The 12,601-nt window shown below is 44.4% G+C and overlaps 1 protein-coding gene across 4 annotated transcripts in view; it reads left to right on the plus strand.

Moving 5' to 3' along the window:
- The first annotated feature begins 1,072 nt into the window (after positions 1-1,072).
- Positions 1,073-12,601, plus strand: part of ADGRL3 (adhesion G protein-coupled receptor L3) — an 834,374-nt gene continuing 822,845 nt past the window's right edge. For 2 of the 4 annotated variants that reach the window (XM_045018222.1, XM_045018223.1), the window contains exon 1: positions 1,075-1,195. The gene's annotated coding sequence lies outside the window, so the exon portion shown is untranslated. Of the gene's footprint in view, positions 1,196-12,601 lie in introns of all 4 variants that reach the window. The other 2 variants (XM_045018219.1, XM_045018220.1) reach the window with 2 other exon arrangements.

Genomic DNA, 12,601 nt, shown 5'->3' on the forward strand with positions numbered 1-12,601 from the left:
TCCCCTCACTTTAATAATAATGAATATGTATTCTTTGCATTAGAGATCCCCCTCAGAACAGGGTCCAGTTGTACTCTCCCATACACATGGTAATAGACAGCCCCTTCCTCAAAGGTCTTACAACTTCACCTGCTGGGGTGCCACAGGAAAGGGACTCCGCCTGTCTGTGCCTCAGTTTCCCCTGCCCCCCCTTTGTGCGCTTCGGGGGCTAAGCTGGTAAGCTCTGTGGGGGCAGGGCATATACAGCGCCTAGCACCGCGGGGCTGCAGTGGGCGCTAGGGTGCTAACCCCAATACTCCGCCCCTAAGCCCGGGGGGGGGGCTCAGGGCGCCCCGGGCGAGGGTTAGCCGCCAGCGCAGCCCCCCGCCTGCCCCCTCAGTGCGCGTGCCGCGCGGTAGGTGGAGCCCGCGTCCGCGCAGCCAGCACTGGGCTCCGGAGCCGGGTTTTGCGTGCGGCCGCCTGGCTCTGGGCTCCGCGCCGCCTCCCGCATCCCCAGCCCGGCTCGCTGCTCGCTCGCTGCTCCGGGGCTGCAGGCGGCGGCTGGTTGCCGGGCTCCCGGCGATGAGGAGGAGGCTCCCGCCCGCCCGCAGCTGCCCGGCTCGCTAAGCGAGCCCCGCTTGGCGCACGCCGCCCCGGCAGGGGAGGGCAGGGCAGGGGAGGGGGCGGCGGCGGCAGCGCAGCCCCCCAGCGCGGGCGGGGGGCCCGGCAGCCCCCTGCAGAGCCAGGCGGCCGCGCGGCGGGGCAGGGGGCTCTGGAGCGCAGCTGGTGCCGCCGGCGGAGGAGGTGGAGAAGGAAGGCGCGGGGGGGGAGGGGGGATGGTTTTCTCTCCCGGTCTCTCTTCAGCGGCGTCTTTGCTGGGCGAGCAGCGGCAGCCCGGGGAATGACTCTGCCGCAGCCGCAGCCGAGCCGCCGCTCTGCTCCCGGGGGTGCGCGGGGCCGCCGGCCGCTGCCCTAACCGCGCTGCGAAGTCGGGCCAGGAGCCGGGAGGCGGCGCCGAGGGAGCGGCAGGAGCAGGCGGCGAAGCAGCGTCTCCGGGTTCCTGCCCCCCCGGGGCTGTGGCACAGCGGCCAGCCCGCGCCCCGCGCCCATGGCCGGCTCCTGCAGGCAGCTCGCCGCCCCCGCCGCCGCCCCCGCCGCGGCAGGTTGCTGAGGCGCTGATGGGGACTGAGCGCTCCGGACCCGGCGAGGACTGAAGGTAACTGCTGCTGCGGGCCCCGCCAGCGCCTGGCCCCGGCCGCCCCGGGGCGCCCCGCGGTGCTGGTTCCCCGGGATACTTTCCTCCGGGAGCCGCGAGCGCGTGTTGTCCTGGAAATCGCGCTGCGCGCATCCCGGGCTGCGCCGCGCCGTACCGCGGGCAGCGCCGGGTGCCCGGCCGGCGGGGAGCGGCGCAGGTGATGGCTCTGGGCTGCAGGGAGGGGTGGCTCGGGTTCGGGCGGGGGATAAAGGAGCCCCGGTGGGGTTTTTATTCCCCCCCCCCCGGCTTCCGAGGCAAGGCACCGCGCCTGGCTGCTGGGTCTGTGGGTGTTCTCCTGCGAAACGCCGGCTGTGCACACCCGCCCGTGGCTGGCTGCCGGCAGGGATGCAGGGAAGGGTGGCCCCGATAAACCACCACTTCCCCGGGCGGCGTGCGAGGAGGGGGCGCCAGCGGGGCTATGGGGCATGCTGCTGAGCTGGGGGGGAAGAGGTTTTCATCCTACCTTCCCCAGCCTCGCCGGGCACCTCCGCACCCGGCAACGGGGAGAGACCCGGCTGAGGTAGACCACAAAGGATTTTAAGAGCCATCCAAGCGTGTCCCCCCTCCTTCCTTGGAGAGCAGCCCCCTTGCCTGCTAGAGGAGCAGGGCTGGCGTACAGCAGAGCGCGAGGGGCCGGCACAGAAGGGTGGAGGGTGAAAATTACATCCCTTTCTTGAGCGCTCGCTTTATTTGCCCATTTAATTATTTATTTGCCTTTCCTTTGCAATCATCCTGTGACTGTTTAACTTGGAAATCTGGTTGCACGGCTGCTGATTGGTACAGGCGGTGAGCCCGGTACAGGAACCCGTCTCCATAATCTAGTCTAACAAAGCTCGGCGCATTTAGTGCTCAGGAGGATGTGAGGTGCAGCGCCCCAAAATCTGCACTGTGTCCTTGGGATTTCGTCTTCGAGGGCTGGAGCTCATTAACAGACTTAAGTACAGTGTCGCCAATGGCAACAATATAGCCCAGGATCAGTTGTTTTGTTCATCCCCCACCCTCCCCATAGATGCACAGATGTTTATATTTTTTTGCGAGGGAGACTGGGAGCTAGCTAGAAAGGGAACCTCTCGAATGGGCTTCGCATGTGATTTTTCTCTGCGGTAGTTAAAACAATTTGTAAACAGCCGAAAAAATGAATCGCTGTGTATCGCTGCAACTATCGTAGCTACAGCCAAAACAACCGATGTCTGCTGTATTTACTTTCCCATTCACATTACTCGTTAGGAAGTATTAGAATTCTTGCACTCCGGGTTTGGATTCCAGGCAGCCAGCTGCTTAGGAAATGTGGAGATGGCTAGAGCCAGGGCAAGGGGGGGAAATGCCTTCTGTGTCTTTATAAGACAGATAGGCAGCCTGCTAGTTATAATTGCTTTCTGTATTGTGGCACCGGTTATTCCAAAGCATTAGATCAAGATTTTCAAAACCAAGCCAAGAAAAAAAAAAGCATTCTTCAATGAAGTCTTTTGAAGGCTTCTCCATTATCATTTTGAAATGCTCTCTAGTAAGAGAGGTAGGCAATACTATCTGTTCAATACCGAGAAATAGTGTGGGTTTTGTGGAGCCAATATATCATCCTTTCCAGGGTTTGGGGTACAAAAATGCTTCCACTGTGTATTCATTTTGGAAAAATTCTTCTATAGTTTTATGGGCTATATAAGGTGTACAAGTTAAAGGAACTGCTGTCCAAAAAAAGAGAAAAATCTACACCGTCCTTATTTAATAGCAAGAAGAGAGAAAAATCCATGTATTGGTGCCAATGTTTGGTTACAAACTTAAGGTTAATGCTCTATTATGACTTGTTTTTCTTAAGGTAGAAAAACTCACCTCAAATTGCAGTAGCCGCAATATTAATAGTGGTGATACAATCCCTTTGTTGTGATTCAAACTGCTGCTGTTTTGGTGTTTGTTATAAGCCTGGTTTCCTTATTTAGCGTAGAGCACTAAAGGTAACTGTATTGTCTCCTGTTACTACACCAAACCAAAACAACAACAGAATGAACACAGATGCAAATCCTTTGTATATCCATTTCCAAATGTTCTGAGGTTCTTAAAAGGAAAACATTGAATTTTGACTCACCCTTCACTCAGTTTAATTAATATGTAGTTTATCTTTTGGAATGCATGGGGGAAAGGAAACATTTAATATTACTATAAAGCGTGTTTAATTGCAATGCAAGTTAGCCAAAGAAGAACAGTGAACTGTAATTTTTGAATATATAAGCAATTTAATACTGTTTAGCAAGCGTAAGGTTACCAAGTCTCCCTTCAGCTATTTTGCTCCACAAGACAGGAGTTGGTTGTTGAGGGAACATGGAATGATTTGTTTCTCAATCTAGAAAATTCATCTTAAGTGTCTCCAAGGCTGTACATTTGAAGATTTGGTATCATCAATGTCCTTTGTTTCCTAGCAGTATGTGTTCCATAGTATTCATACATTCCACAGGTTGTGATGTCATCAGAGTTGTGTCCATCTCTATTGTAGGGTTTAGCCGAAGGTGTTGTGGTAGGAGTGCTTGAGTTTTATTTCCCAGCTGCTCTTGTTAATTAAAGAATACAGCACACACCCTGTTGCTTCCCTGAGATACAGTTGGTTGTATTGTCTGCAGACGATAAAAGAAGTGATTGCTTCGTTAGGTATATGTAACATGTGAGCAGAGTTTAGGTGAAGATGTAAGACCTCCCATTGAAGCTACTGACTGGACAGTGGTACATTTTGCATGTGTTACAACATAGTAAATTACAAAGCTCCTCAAGGTATTTCACAGCCTTGTGAGAGAAACCAGGTTATTCTTTCATGAAGCATAAATTGGAAGATCTTTAAAAATACTTGTGCTAGGTGAAGCCTGTTATATTTAATGGGGTTTGGGGGTGTGTGTGCTTTTTTCAATCTCCTTTTTGGCGAGTTTATAAATGTGTGGCATGAACCTCTTTAGCCAACACTGTTGTTTTATTAGACGTAATTTCTGGTGATCTGAGAAGATTAAAGAACATTAAAATAGATTTGTTTCCATTATTTTCTAATTTCTTTAGGATTTATGGGAGTGGATAACCTACAAAACAATTAAGAATTAAGGATGGGCAAACTATATTAGTATTTGACATTTGTATAGCATGTCTGACTTATACACTTGGTCAGTGTGTTCAACCAAGAATATTTTCCCTGCCTTGAGGATTTTTCGTGTTGGAAGCACGAACAAGTACAGTGACAATAAAAACAAGTATGAGATATAGAGAAGAGTGTGGTCATTGGAACAGGAATGGGGACATTAGAACTGGGGACATTTCAGGAACTTTTGATCTAAGTGCATGTGGGGAGAGGGGAGGGCCGGTGTGTATTTACTAGAGGATTATTTTACACTGTCCATACCTGAAATAAAGTGCAAAGACAGGTGAAGGAGGTGGGGCTGAGAGAGCAGGAAGGGGTTATAGAAAGATATAGGGTGTGTAGACTAGCATGGAGTTTTGGCCAGAAAGGTTACCTGGACTGCAATCTGTTCATTTAAGTTTCACATGAGTGCTGGCTCTGTATTTCTCCCGGAAAAAATTAAGTTGCATAGTAGATGTGAGAGGGTCTATGCTAGGATCTAGGGTGATTCTGGCTAGAAAAATCATTCTGTTGGTATGCTGCTATCTAGGGAAAATCCAGAAATAATACTAAAAATTTTGATCTCAGAGATGCTCAGGTCATGCTGAGTGCAGGGTCTCATAATCTTAGTAGATTATTGGGGAGAATTCTGGGGCTGTTGGATAGCATAGAGATGCACAGAGACCTGCCACTCTTTTGCTGTTGTCATTGGTTGGGCTGCTTGTTGTAATGGGATTAAGAGGCACTTACTACATGTGTAAGAACTCAAATGACCTCACTCCAGTTCCTTGAACTTCTAGCTGTTCTCTGCTGCTGTCTTTTTCCTCCTACAGCTACCCAGTTGCTATAGCAAGAATACTGAAAATGCACTGTAGCTATATCTATATATAAAAATGTAAATATTTATAGTGTGAAGAACCGTGTTCCGGCTTTGTTTGTAGCCATTTACTCTCCTATGGGATATTTATAGAACACTGGGACATTCTGTGTCATTCTTAAGTATGGCCATGCCAACCTCTGGTAGAAAGTTTTCACAACCACTGTTTGGCAAGCTTTTCAAGGTACAGCTCCTAACTCCTTATGTAGACACCTATGCAAGTTTTCTAATTTTCACAGGCACTGAGCATCCAGCAATAAACCATTGATTTTTGAAGACTCTCAGAGCTTCTGTGTACTCAGTACATCTGAAAATCAGGCCATCTACTTTAGGTGCCTAAACAGAGCTGTAGAAGCCTGACCATAGGCACCCACTTTTAAAGTCTTGGCTATTTATCTATAGAGAAACTGACTTAAACTCAAATCTTTGTGATTTCTTACATCCTAAAATTGTATTCCATTGTCCATACTGTAGCTCTGAGTTAGCTGTAGTTGGAGTAATGCACAAGATACCTAGTTTAAAACACTTGTCATTTGTCATATTCCTGTATGCTGGCCACGGTGCTTTAAAGTTGGCTTGTGCGGGGACCAACCCCGATCTTAAGTTTGGTTGTCCCCAATGAATACTGGCTTCTAGCTACAAATTCCTCATTAATGTCAGCAAGAAGCAATTTCATTCCAGATGTGTTCGTGCTCCCCCTAAAGTCACCAGTGGCAAAATTTCCAAATACTACAGTCATTTGAGTTCTTGAATTTAATGGGAGAAGGTTGGAGCCTGTAATTAAGTATCTATGTCAGTATAGGGCCAACTGGCAGAGGTGAGGCGGAAAAGAAATGTGATAAATTGATGGGCCCATTGTGCAAATTATGAGTTCCTCCATTTAGTGGTGTATATGAGGAAGCTGAAGCATGAAGCCAGCTTCCATTTTCAGCTGCAGGACGGATGTGTTGGTCATTCAGTGCACCAAAGGTTTGTTTATGGTAGGGTAGAAGCTTGCCTGGCAAGCAATAAAAAGTTCAGTTTCTCTTTTCTGGGCTACTTTTGTGATTGTACAACAGCACTGTCCAATGGGATATATCCTAACTGATTGAAACCACCATTCATTTCCTCTAGGAGAGACTGGGATAACTTGGTGTACATAGACTAAAACAAAACACATTTTTAAATGTCTTTGTTGCGGATCATGGTATGGTACAAATTAATACAATACAATATTGCAATTCTGCCACCAGTTAATCAGAATTGCATTGCCACATTTTTTCATTTATACTTCAAACAATTTGCATACCCTTCCAAGGGAATACTACTGAGTTCAGCAAGAGTTGGATTGGCCCTGAGGGGTTGGAAGGCGGGTACATGTGTATAATATATATGTATGCACGTGAGTATATATTTGAACATATAAGCCAACAGATCATTTTGTTGAAAACTTGAGCTGTTGGAAAATATTGTGACTTCTACCACATCATCTGTAGTTAAACACTTCAGTACAGAAGTGCACAACATCTGACAGCATAGTCTGTAGAATATATTGTGTGCAATTGAAACAAATTCAGCTAGGAAACCTAACACAGATCAAGTCTTCGGTTTCTGGTTTTTTGGAACCACTTAGAATGAACAGTAAAGATGGAGAAAAGAATATCTATTGATCAAAATTGAAAAGGACTGACACTCAAAGGAGACCTAGCTACAGTATTGTTTCAAATGTATTTCTGTGTATTTTCAGCATCACTGTTCTAGCAGTTGATATAATATCCTTGTATGAAGCAATATTTCAGTCTTAATGAACCAGTATAAATAATTGAGAACTTGAAGTCTGCTCTGTAAAACTATAGTGAGAACATATAAATGAAAATCAAGATAGGTTGCATTTCATGGGTCATGAAAGGAATCTTGCTCGGAGGAGAGTAAAGCTGTATTTAGAAGCTGTCACAGTTTGATATTAAATTACGCATATAATTTAAATGCCTAATGGTCATTAAGTTTACCTAGCATCTGTTAAGATATAGCATAACCACGTCAATTTTATGAAATGATACCTTTTATTTGGTAAATACTACAGTTAACATTTCAGTGATTAAGCAGGAGGAATTCTAGTAATTATGAACTGAATACTTCAAATCTAACTCCCATTGCAGTCAATAGCAAAACTTTGACTTCGGTGGATATAAGTTTGAGCCCTTGGTTTAATTTTTCTCACTACATTTGCTTTAAGGAGATTAAGTCAGATCCTCAACTTGCATACATTGGCATATGCTGATTACACCATCTGAGAATCTGACCCACTGTATCTGAACACAGCTATGGGAATTGAATGTTTCTGAAACTTAAGTCAAACATCAAGACTAAAGGGCCTGATTCTACAAAAGAATCTCCATGATTGTGATTTTATGACCATGCGGAGTCACACTGAAGTCACTGGGACAGTGTATGGGCATAAGGATCTTTGGAGGATTACTGACTTAAAGTGTGTGCATATAAGTGGCTCTGTTATAATTAGGTCCCTCATAAGGAGTTGAAATGTTTGATTCCAGTGCCCCAAAAGCTGATTTCTCCTGTTCTGAAGACTGACCTAAAGGAGGTGAAGCTCTGAGCAATTTGTAAATCTCCCATAAACTACTTATGTTTTTAATAATCATATATACATACACACATTATATAATATCTTTTTAAAATATGTCAGTCTTCTCCCTCACGACCCTTTCAGCCATCTCCCCCACTTACCAGCCAAGTAGCTAGTTATAGATGTAAATCTACTATTTGAACTTTTGAAGGGGACCCTCTGCTCAAAATTAGAGGGATAGGAACGTTTGGCAAATCCAGTGATTTCTGTTAGACATGAGGTAACATTGTGTGGAGAGAAAATGTTGTTTTGCTTTTTAGTTTTTCCTTTGTTCCTTCCCTTATGTGTTAAAGGTGTAGGTATGAAGACAAGAAAATCTTGGGTCAAAATGCTCAAATATGTCTGCTTGAAGTTAAACAACAACATTTAGGCACCTAAATAAAAGTGGCTCAATTTTCCGAAGCACTGAGGAGCCACAGATTTAGTTGAAGTCTATGTTGGCCCTTGTTTATGTATTCCTGCAGCCTCTTCCCAATCTGAAGTGATTGGACCCAGTCCATCTTCCATTGTGGTCACTGGGAATTTTTCAGCTAGCTTCAACTGGAATGGGATTGGAACTGTAATCTCATCATGAATGTACATTTCACAGCTAGCAATGGTGGCATCCGAGGATTGACTTCAACTGAGGGATACATTGCAAAGAGCCATTAATCTTACGGAAAACTTTGGAGGGGGGAAAACTATTTAAAAAATGGACGGTGACGCATCATTTTGCCAGTACCAGGACTTTTATGTTTTGTTTTCAAGTTTATTACCAGCTTTTTAAGCTTTGTATTAGTGGAGTTAATTGGAAATGAGCAAAAACAACAACAAAAAAAACATGATTTGAGGGATTTCTTCAGTGGATGGCACTCATACCCCCCAAAAGTTTGCTTACGGAACTGTTGTAAAACAAGATGAGACCTTGCATCTCAGATTCCAAAGATGATTTAAATCAGAAAGCTCATTTTGTGCCGAAATGAATAACATTTTTTTAAAGCTGGGGATAAAACATTTAAATTAAACAGCTGTATCCGTATATGTGTGGGTCTGCTTTCCCATTGGAATGAGGGAAAGGCTGTATGTTAACGGATACTAACACATGACGCTCTGGAGCAGTTGACCTTTTTTAATGTACCAGTTTTGTTGTGCTAGAGTATGCCACAAGAAAAGGGAAACATGAAGTAGAAACTTTACCCCCGTTCTATTTGATCGGCTTGTATTGCTGTTTACAAGTCCTGCAGAGGCAGTGTGTGTTGCTATTCAGTACAGCTCCAGAAACTGAGCATTAGCTTAAGCCTGTGAGAATAGGGGAGGGACCAAAGCCCAGTTTTTGATGTTCTGCATGGGTGGGTATCCTGAATACTAAAATGCATTCCATTGACAGCTGACCCCGTAAGGAGATTTTTCAATGGCTCCCTGTTTTTTTTCACCTTCCTTCCCTCAAAGCTATTCCAAAGGCTGGTGGGGGCAGGAGAGGGGGAGAGTCCTCATAGTCATCTTTATGAATAGATTTCACCGCTGGGTAGAACTGAAGAGGGTTTCAAAGATTGTGTTTAACTCCTTTGCTTTCACAGAATTTTTGCCAGTATTTGTGTCACAGTCTGACACTTTGTCAGTTCAAAATGATGCAAATTCCTGTCAATTACTTCAGGGAGGATGGCTTCTTTTTTTTTAATGAGCCTTAAATACTACAATTTTTATACAAAAAATGTCTGCCATATAACTTAAAACCCTTGGTTGCTGTTTTATATATGTATGTATTTGTTTATTTTATTTAGTTGCATCTGTATTTTTCAATAATAATAGGGTATTGGGGACTATGCCAAATGGATAGCTGTGTTAGGATTGGCTTTGATGTATTTACTCACATCGAGTAGTACCTTACTCCTCATGTAGCCCCATTGATAGGACAGTTTGTGATGTAAGGTGGTATTCAGTGTGAGTGAGGATGTCACCATGTGGGCCTTGAATCATTAGAAAGAATACAGTATGTACTCCATTTTCTTCCAGAGGAAGTGAATAGTGTGAGCATGATACATCATTGATGTTTCATAGTGTAAAGCTGCTGCAGTGGGAGGTCATTTCTATCTATTATCTTTAATGGATACCATTTTTCTTTTTTTGAGGGAGGGGTAAGAAATATTAAAAATTAAATATTGTTTTTTAAACCTGGGTTCCAAAGTGATGTATGCATTCTTATGCCAAATTCAGTCTGATAGGTGTTTTAAATAGCTCTCAGCTTGTTTTATGGAGAGGTAAATTGTTACTATACACAAGTAATCAACAGTTAGTACTGTAGCGTACTTGGTGGATCATTAGAAATGGATTGACCAATCAGGACCTGCCTGTAAATAGTACGGATGTATAACAAACACCGTGTGGAAGATGGCCCTTCCACGTAGAACAGTGTTAATTTTGGAACCTTGGACTTCACGCATAAAAATAGAGTGGTGTTCTAGCACTCCTAATTTGCCAAGAAATGCCGGTGTACATCCCCTGTCCATCAAGGGCTCGATCCTGCTGTTCTTTCTTCAGGGTCAGACTCTGTTTCCCTGAAGCTGAGTAGAACACCTTAGTCTCAACAATCCCATTGATTTCAGCGGAAGTATACTTGAGGAGTAAGATAACACTTGGTGTGAGACAGGATCTGGCCCTCAGTTTTTACTCGGGCCTTATTAGGCACAGCTCTAATGACTTCATCAGCAGTTTACCTGAGTCAGACCAGAGGGTCTGACTGTCCCTTCCTGTGGGAAAACCTGGGTCTCCAGCAAGTGTCCTGTTGCAATATGATTCCCTTGGAGAATGTGTGACGGGGCTCCTGCACCAGACACTTCGTGGCCCTGCGTGCACTGTTACGGCGGCTCCCCATTGCAGGGGAAGAGAATACAGTTTGGGTCTGTATTATCCTTCCATCCTGATCTTTGGAGGGGGTCAGTTTGTTTCCCCCCATAAACCTGGCCCTGCCCACTCAGCCACTTCCACCACGTGGATCCCAGTACCCATAGAACATCTTCCTGAGAAATTTGTGCGGGAGGGAGAGCTCTGGGTATGGAGAATTGCACAGATGTAGGGGCTGCAATTTGGCCAGGAGTAAGGATGTCCAGGTTTGCCCCAGAAGTCATGTAGTTTTGAGGCAAGGCAGATCTGTCTCTGTAGCATTGCTCGAAACATGAAAAATTAGATCATAGACTTAGCCTGTATATCATGCAGACCTCTATCAGTGACTACTTTATCTCCATCACATCACATAGTGGGAATTTGGGCTGGCTGGTACAGACCATAAAGTCCAGAATTCTTGGGCTGATTCCTGCTGTTCTTAGGGGATAGTCTTGCTGCAGTCAAAATAAATGGCAAGCTCACATTGTGTGTTCTGGCCACGATTCCTTACTTAACCCAAACTCCAGCTTACTGCAACAGGAGCAGTAGCCAAATAATGAGTGGACGATCAAGAAAGGAGAGCTCTTTTTTGTAACTTACCTATATGTTATAACATCTACGCAGCCATTGATGTTGGTGGTTCCTTATTAACTACTGAGGTTGTTAATTCTGTCATCAATCTACACACAATGTATTGATTTAGCAGTGGTGGTGTTAATACAAATGAATTATATCACAATGCCTAAGAGCCTCGATCATGGATTAGGACCCCATTGTGTTATGCCTTTATGTCAATCATACTTGGATAGAATGTGTGCAGCTGTTTCATTTAAAATGAAGGACTGCCACAATTTTGGGCAAAACTATGGTTAAGTGGCTGGAGTAGACAGGTCCGAAGAGTAGCCAGCACTTACCAGAAACCCTAATTAGTAGAAATCCCATGTACGCTTGACCTTGGCTATTGAGTCAACCCTCAAAGAAGAAAGAATGCTAAAAATTAGTATGCCGTCAACACTGCACTTTTATTATTTGACGTTATTAAGCAAACTTGGTGTGTATTTCTTTTTTGAAGCGTTTGATTAAATGTGTGATCTTATCTTGCTGAAATAGCCCGCTGGGCTGCAGACACTGGTGTTCAGAAATGAAATTTGTTTAGAGCCTCTGAACAGACATTTATTCAATGAGACCTTTCTTGAATAATAGATGACAGTGAGATAGCTGTGCAACGACGGGTTTTTTCCTGCATAGAGAGGGTGATGAGAGAGAGAGAGAATGAACAGATAACACAAGTGCACAAGAGCGAATAGGCTGTATGCACGGGAAAATCAGTCTACCATACTTTGTAGCAGAAATGTGAAACCTTACAAAGGTTGTTGTTTACCTCTTAGGACCTGATCCTGTAGAGTTATATAGGTGCTTAATTTTATGGACTGTATGTCAGTGTATCATGAAGCATATATAATCCTTTGCACACGTATTTGGTTGTATATAATAAACATTTTTGCTTAATTGACATTTACAGCCTGGGGCCAGATTCAGCTACCATTGCTCACAATGAGTAATACTTTGAGTAGACCCATCAGAACCACTTGTGGAGTAGGGTACCAGTACAGGTGACAGAATCTGGCCCTTAGTATTTACATGTTATGTTAGATCTGATGTTGCTTAAATATGGACTCTAGATAAATGTTCTCTTCAACTTCTCCAGGTTCTTGTAGATTCCAGTAATATACAATCATAGTGCTTCCTTATGAAATCACAGTTACTATGGCACTTCCAATCTAAGTATGGTAAATATACTCATTCCTGTAAAGTAGTTCATGGTATGTAATCTGATGTATGCAACATATGTTTTTTTTCCCCACCAACACACTTCATTGTAATTTTCTGTGTAACTCCTAGGTTCACAGGGATGAGATT

This window comes from Mauremys mutica, chromosome 5, assembly GCF_020497125.1.
Source record: "Mauremys mutica isolate MM-2020 ecotype Southern chromosome 5, ASM2049712v1, whole genome shotgun sequence".
NCBI lineage: Eukaryota > Metazoa > Chordata > Testudines > Geoemydidae > Mauremys > Mauremys mutica.